Below are 7,083 nucleotides of genomic sequence, written 5' to 3' on the forward strand. Positions count from 1 at the left end.
GATAATGAACTCCCCTCGTGAAAAGCAAAGGGGTTAACCAACATTGTAACCAGATTGTGTTGGTGTATATTTCATTGGTACATGCAGCGAATAAATACTGCCATCCTAGTTGTTACATAAATGAATAAAAATGTTCTATAATTATACAATTTTCTTTACACTCAGGGATTACTATAAAAAGAATGATAATAAGATAAGACTATTTCTTTTATGTTTTTTGATGTCTTTTTTCTTTCTTTCTTTTGGATGTGCCCGCATGCGCGAAAGCACTCTCCCATGTTTCGTTTGATTTTACAACACGAGTAATCTGGAATTCCGAGGTAGTTGTTACTTATTTAATTAAAACATATTATAATAGAGAGAGGGGAGAAGAGAGAGGGAGAGAGGAAAATAGAGGTGGGGAGAAGAGAGAGAGAGAGAGAAAAAAATAGAGGTGGGGAGAGAGAGAGAGAAATAAAGAGAGAGGAGGAGGGAGAGAAAGGGAGGGGGAAGGGAGAGAGAGAGGGAGAGAGAGGGAGGGAGATAACAGAAAACACAATGACAAAGACATTCAAGGAATCAATTTCCAGGGCAATTTCACAATGTGTGTGCGTGTGTGTGTGTGCGTGTGTTTGTGTGCGTGTGTGCGTGTGTGTTCGCGTGCGTGTGTATGTGTGGGTGTGCGTGTGTGTGTATGTGTGGGTGGGTGTGCGTGTATGTGTGTGTGTGTAGTTGGGTTTTACAGACGCGTATCAATCAGATATGATTATTTACGTCTGGGGACCGCCATCCGAAAGACGCGACTCAGTTTCGAACCGGGGTCGCCTGAGCCAGTTTGTAGGCGACGACAGAGAGCTGACCAAGTGAACGTGCCGCTAGACCAACTCACATGTAATGCCTATATAAATCATATTCGGATAAGGTGTAATTTTCGTGCTCCATATTTCAATGGGTTATGGAAAGGGTTTTGGAGTTGCTTTATGTCGATTTTTTTGGGGGAAATAATTCTTTGAAATCTTGTTAAGTGGAAATTCAAAGAAAATCACAAATTTGTCAACTATAATGTATCACTAGAAACTGGTAAGCTAACAGATGGCCACAGTACAAGTTTTAGGTCAACTACATATCTGGTGATTTTTTTTTACAACCTAAACATTTTAAAAGTAAACGATATTTTATGTTTATCAATGTGCAATTTTTATGTATTTATGCTTTAAAAAACTTTTACCAAATACTATTTTACAATATTTTCAACTTAATAAGAATATTCATGGCCACCAGACCAAGTTTTCAAATAATTTTCATATTCTAGGGGTAAGGACACTAGTTTCCCAAAATACAATTTTTTTCAGGGGTCCACAAATTTGGAATGACATACCGATAGATATTCGACTGAGTCTATCACTAAATAGTTTTAAAAGAAAATTTAAACTGTACTTATTAAGACAATACTCATTAGTGCAATAACCTATATTCTTAATGTTCATCAGACGGAAAAGTGTGTGTTGGTGTGTATGGGAGAGAGTGTATGTGTGTATGCAAATTATATCCTTTTTTCTTCCTTTTATAACAAATAACAAAATTAAGTAATGTACTTAGTTTTTTATACAATTATTGGAGACAGACTTTTACATAAGGCCCGGCCTTCCTGTCTAGTCTCAAAATACTTTCATTAATGTACATGTTTAAAATGTTCAATTCCCCTTGTTCATCATGTCTTCTCCACTTGTGTTATCCTCATGTTATATATTGATACATGTATTATATTTTAACTTTTATATGTTTGTTTTCCTTTGTATCTTTTTAATGAAAGTATTGAATAAATTGAACTTGAACTTGAACTTGAGAAAGAACTCATGGGAAAATGAAAAAACAGGCACTGAAAATGTGTGAGATGTCATGAGACATCGTCTGCTTGTGCAAATCATGTCCATCCTGTGATCTCACACATCTCAGCAGCGTTCGGATAGCTCTTCAGGTGCTATGCCGGGGCTGTATTTCAGCGTTTTGTAATTTAGTGAATGCAACTTTCAAAAAGTTATGTTATTTCTGCTTTCTTTTCGAAGAGCAGTCTGTTAAGATTGGTATTTCATTCAAGGCCTTATCAGGACTCGAACCCTACGGCCTTTACATCTCAAGTCAAGTGTGTAAACTACTTAGTTGCGACACACATATAGGCTCGGAAGTGCTTTGACCGTCATTGGTGATTATATTATTTGATATGAAAGCCTAATCACATGTTAAAAAATATCGAATAATGCCTCACTCAGCCCTCAAGAGCTGTCGAAGTTCCCAGCAATGTATGCATTTCATTTGCATACAATCATTTCTGTATCAATTCCTGGGAAATATTACCCCGAAAAAATATACTATATAAAGAAAAGCAAACCTTGTGATAACGATTAGCACACACGTATTTGTCCGTAACTGCCTAAGCCAATATTGAAAAGGGGTTAGGTCACTTTTTGTCTAGTTTTATCGCCTTTTGAAGTTCCGAAATACACTTCACTTTGTGACATATCTTGATGATGGATGTGTTTATGAATATCAGTGTTAGATTATAATTTAATGACCTCTATTAAGTATTAAGCGCGGGGGTATTTAATGTTTACCCGAGTTTTTAGGTGACGGGTCATGCCAGTAGACAGACAGAAAGAAATACATTTTTAAAAAATTAAAAAAAAGAGAAGAAAAAAAAAGAAAGGAAAAACTCAAAGAAATGCATCAATCAATAGAGACAGAGAAAAGGGTAAAAATAGGAGAGGACAGAAAGAAAAGGAGAGAGAAAAAATACAGAAATTAACGGAAAGGATATAATAATTTGTTTTTGGTGGAAAGATAATACTATGAAAGAAGGAAAATATTAATGAGGATAGAAAAAAAAGTATGATAGAAATAGAAATAGATAGAAATACATTCGAAAAGAAAGGTGAGAAGAGAATGGAAGGGAGGCGTGAAACATAAGAAAGTCATAGCGACAATGTCGATCTCATATGTTATCGGTCTCAAGAACCCTCTAAAAAAATGTAAAAAGCGGCATGAGAGCATATGAGACAATACCGGTCTCGCAATCTAGTGAACCCTGTGACATTATGACTCGTGGGTTGTCGGTCTCGTGTGCCGACTGCATCGTGAGATGTAGCCTTTAGAGAGCATCAACATCTACAAGGAGAAAGTATATTGTAACAAATCAAAAACAACCAGATCCATTATTTAAAAAAGAATTTTTTAATGAAATACCGTTCTTTAATTTCCTGACTTAGAATTATGATTTAAATAGTCACATAATACTACGGGCAAAACCTTGTTACATGGTACATTTTTGAATTTTTGATTTAAATTGTCTGTGGTCATTCTACATTAGGATATGGACGTCATAAACATTCAATGGTAATATTGTATGTAGCAATCCCGTAAAAACAACAATAATGATGCTGTACGTGTACAATGTAGTAATTTGTTCCTGCTACTATTGCTTTTGTTTTGGATATTGTTTATTGTGCTTCCATTCAACACAATCAAAATGCTTGCTCTTGGAAGATCACCCTAAACCTCACAAACACGCACGCACACACACACACATTTTCACGCGCGCGCACACGCTCAGTTTTCTTCTTTCTCTCCCTCCTTCTCTGTCCATCACATCACTCTTTCATTCATTCTCCTTTACTTTTCATTATTATCATTCTTTCATCCTTCTCTTTACTTTGTTCCTCTCTTTTCCTTTTTTACTGATTTTCTTCTTACTCTTATCACTCTCGCTTTCTTCTCTGCTTGCTCTCTCCCCCTTCTCTTTCTCTCTCTCTTTCTCAGTTTCCTCTCTCTCTCTCTCTCTCTCATTTCTCCCTCTAAATCAGTGGGAACAAGTGGAGTAAAGAAGAATGCCTGCGACTTTTGATAATAGATATATAGCAACAACATTTCTGTTGGGCTTTTTTTATTCAATTTCAATTAACAAACATATTATTCAGTTATTTCTTCTGAAACATACAACATAACCCTATAAATTGCCCTCCCACCTACATAATTATGTCATACCTATGCAAATACACAATGACATGACATATACAATTGATATAGCCTATTTTAGATGTATTGTAAAGATAGTACGTTTTTTAGCCTGGCGATGCATACTCTTGATTTCAAGTCCACATAATACATGGTTATCTTCAATGTGGGATGATAACTTAGGTTTCTGTATAATACAATCCCTCTGTTCACGATAGTAACAATATCTATAACTAGTCACTATGGTAAAGATGCTACAGGGTATTCAAATAAAAAATAAAAAATGACGACACACAGTATGAAGAAGAAAAATACATTGTGGCTCATAAATAATAAAATCAAAATTCAACATCCTACCATGGTGCACTGAAAGCAACTTTGATTTAAAGAGAGAAAGTTACAGTGAGGCTGGAAAGGATTGTATTTCTACATAATATACGGTGAAGGAGGGATATCAAGTAAAACATAATTCATGTCTATGAACATTCTTCCAATGACGTGGTTTGCATGTATGTCACTAAATACATGTCATATTACAGTCGATCAATACGTTCAGAACAGAAAATGTATCTCATTGAAAAATGACATTAACAATACAGTCTCCCGAACTAATTTTAACATGCATTGGCTTAACAATCCGTTTGTTTTAGATGTTTTTCTGCAGTACTGTGTACATACCTTATATTTCACTGTGCATAGAATGAAAAAAAAAAAATTACCAACTTCTAAAAATCACGAGGAGAAAAAAAAAAAAGGTCAAAAACTTTGTCATGTAGCAGCTATTTTCTTTTTTCAGTAATTCACAAGTAAAACATAAATAACCCCCCATAATATCACAATCACTTACCCCCAAGTCACTGCAGGTCTCAAAAAATGCTGCAGTTGTCATACATGTGATGCTATATATACAGACATAGTCCACAAAGTCAAATCTAGGTTATTATGTTGGCCTACCCTACCCTAGTCTCTAGGGATACTGAAGTACACGCCCTGATCAGGGGAGGGGGGGGGGGGCATGGTGTAATAGAATGCTTGCCCTGCATGTAGCAAGCTCATGGATACGCTACTGGACTGGATCACACGGTTCACGACTAGAGTCACTTATTCAAGCACTAATTTCCTTTGGCAAGACATTAGTCTACATTTACCACACTCCACCCAGGTGAGGTAAATGGGTACCCACAGGAATTTAATCTCTTGAAATGCTATAGCGCAAAATAGCAGTCATGCTAAAGCAGGGGTAATAATTGTGGAGCGCCAAGTGTGTCGAGTCTGACAAACATGAGCGCTATACTAGAACACACTATTGTTATTATGATTATTCTGTTGTACGGTAGCAATGATACGCAAGAGTTTCGTCATGTAGACAAGCAACATGTGAAGAGATGATATGTGCTGTACAAAGGAGTATGATTATCATGGAAGCGCTTCTTTACAAGCAGAGAACCAGGCTTGATCAAGAGGAAAGAAAAGGCAGCACCAAAATAGATGCAAACAAAAATTAAAACAACTAATCTACTACAGAAAAAAAAAAACTAATCACAATGCCTGTTTTTTAGTGTGTTTTTTTAAGTCTGACAAATTAAAGTCAAGGAGACATGAATATTTTAGGATGCGTTGGCTTAGAGCAGCTTTGCAGGTATTTGTATGTGGATGAAAGAACAAGACTTTCAAAGAGTATAATTTCGGTTTAAAAATCCACGTTTACTTTCATTTGCATAATGATCACCTACTACTATCATCTCCACAGCAAGTGAAATCCAACCAAGGCGGATGACCGAAGCCTGCGTTGTGTGTTAACGTGCCCCTCCCTTGTTTCATAGACGCAGGCTATGTTAAGTGAAAAACACTCCATCCCTCGGAGAGGACGTTAAATGGAGGCCTGTGTAGAGGCGAGTCACCACATTTGCACAATAAGACCCACTGCACTATTCATATAACAGTAGGGGGAAACCCCGGTGTAGTGGTCCACCTGCACACCCCCAATCAGTTATACTGGGAGGAGAGATCCGAGGGTTACAGTGATTCAGTTCGCTTTTCGCCTCCCATGCACAAGCGATGCCAAATACCTAATAAATAATAATTAATAACAAGTTTATGAAGATCAAAATACAATCTCACAGTTAAATAAATACAGGTTTCTCAGTTTAGGTTGAGGGGGTATCTTCCTACGTGTTCACAACTGGGCAATTGAAGCACAATGTTTGAACAGTACACTAACTATCCATAACTTTGTTCATATTAATACTTTTGACCACGGAGGGAAAATCTAAATCTTTCACAAATTTTGTCACTATCCTAGCAATACATAAGGGGTCTTAATATAGCACTGTAATTGAGAACATGAATGTAGTTTGTTCACACAAAATTAACATAATGACAGACAAGTCACTAGAAATTTGAATCCAGGAAGGTTCATATATTCTTCTCTAGTTTCTGAATGAAACTGTAAAACATGAGGGTTTGCTTATAACTCTCTGAATTCAACATCCAAACTCTGGTGAAGTGTAAACATACAAAATACCAGTGACAATTAGAACATGAATTATCAATAGCTAATACTATTATTGAAATGGTAGCAATTTTTGGATCTACTTTAGAGGGTAATACAACCTCATAAAATCATTTTCAGGAGCTACGGTTACAGAATATTTCTATAATGTTCTATATGGGTTAATTTGCAATGCTTCAGGCATGGGGATCTCACAAGACGAAACTACTGCTACCTGCTACCACCGTTATTCTGCATCCTACAGAGAAATAATCCACATTTGTAAAATGTTAACTTTTTGCACATGAATGTTTTTTAGTTTAAACCATCAAATTTGCTCACATGATTCAAGTTTAAGTGGTAGCTCAAAATAAAGACTCTTGGGTACCTAACATTTAACAAGCAGAAAGGGCGCACATATCATCTGCATCACATAATGTGGTATGTGTTATGTTAACTTCTACTAAACATTTTTTTTTTCTCTGGGCTGTTATAAAAAAAAACCACCACCAGAATTCTACATTCACTGGCATCCCATTGGAAAGCTTGTTCCCTTCCTCACAGGTTTTGAAAGAGAGATGCTCATGAACGTAGACCAAGTAGAA

Source organism: Strongylocentrotus purpuratus, unplaced genomic scaffold (assembly GCF_000002235.5).
Source record: "Strongylocentrotus purpuratus isolate Spur 01 unplaced genomic scaffold, Spur_5.0 spur5_scaffold_2, whole genome shotgun sequence".
NCBI lineage: Eukaryota > Metazoa > Echinodermata > Echinoidea > Camarodonta > Strongylocentrotidae > Strongylocentrotus > Strongylocentrotus purpuratus.